Raw genomic sequence first — 867 nt, 5'->3', positions numbered from 1 at the left:
AGGTTAAATATCAGTAAATACTGTCCTACAGGTTAAATAATGGATGAAATAGCTTATTGCATATTTATAATATGGTAAAACCCTAATGTAAATGCTTTACACATATCATCTTATAAAATCTTAAAATAATTATATTTATGCATATTTATGCATATTTTATGCATGATTCTATTTTATGGATATTTTACAGACGAAGAAACTGAAGGTGAATAAGCAGCTAAGTAACATGCCTCAAGACATCCAGCCAGGAAGAGGAAGAACTAGAATTTAAAGACAGGTATGCTGACACTTCTTGCTATGTGACAAATTACTGTAAAACTTAGTAATTGGAAAGTACATATGTTTGTTATCTTTCAGATTCTGTGGATCAGGAATCTGGTAGCGACATTGGTGGGTGCTTCTGGTTCAGGATATCCCAGGAGACTATAGTCAGCCAGGACAGCAGCAATCTCAAGACGCACCTGGATAAGCCTCCCAAACTCACACCCATGGTGTTTGTCAGGCTTTGGAAGATCCACTCCCAGTTTAAGGTTGCCAACACTGAAACTGGCTTCCCCTGGAATGAGTGATCCAAGAGGAAGTGAGAGGGACCACCCAAGGTGGAAGCCATTATCTTGTAATAACCCAATTTTGAAAGTGACTGACACCCCATAACTTCTGATATTGTCTATTCACGAAAAGTAAACCAATTAGTCCAGCCCACAATCACAGGGAAGGGATTATAGAAGCTCATGAACATTAGGAGATGAGAGTCATTGAGCATCATCTTTGAGGCTGCCTATTGTCGATGAAAAACATTCAGCCTAAGAGAAAACTTGTAAGAGTTTATTTTAACCAAGCTGATGACAACAGGAAGCAAAATCTCAG

General features: G+C 38.2%; 1 long non-coding RNA gene across 1 annotated transcript in view; it reads left to right on the top strand.

Annotated features, from left to right (window-relative positions):
* Positions 1 to 827, top strand: part of LOC109376259 (uncharacterized) — a 168,934-nt gene extending 168,107 nt beyond the window's left edge. The window contains exons 3-4 of the long non-coding RNA XR_002122712.1: positions 191 to 277; positions 358 to 827. This is a non-coding gene — a long non-coding RNA (uncharacterized LOC109376259). The remainder of the gene's footprint in view (positions 1 to 190; positions 278 to 357) is intronic.
* Positions 828 to 867: the final 40 nt, after the last annotated feature.

Source organism: Hipposideros armiger, unplaced genomic scaffold (assembly GCF_001890085.2).
Source record: "Hipposideros armiger isolate ML-2016 unplaced genomic scaffold, ASM189008v1 scaffold_1080, whole genome shotgun sequence".
Classification (NCBI taxonomy): Eukaryota; Metazoa; Chordata; class Mammalia; order Chiroptera; family Hipposideridae; genus Hipposideros; species Hipposideros armiger.
Note: the sequence above shows the minus strand (reverse complement) of the source record. Positions and strands in the feature narration are given on the sequence as shown.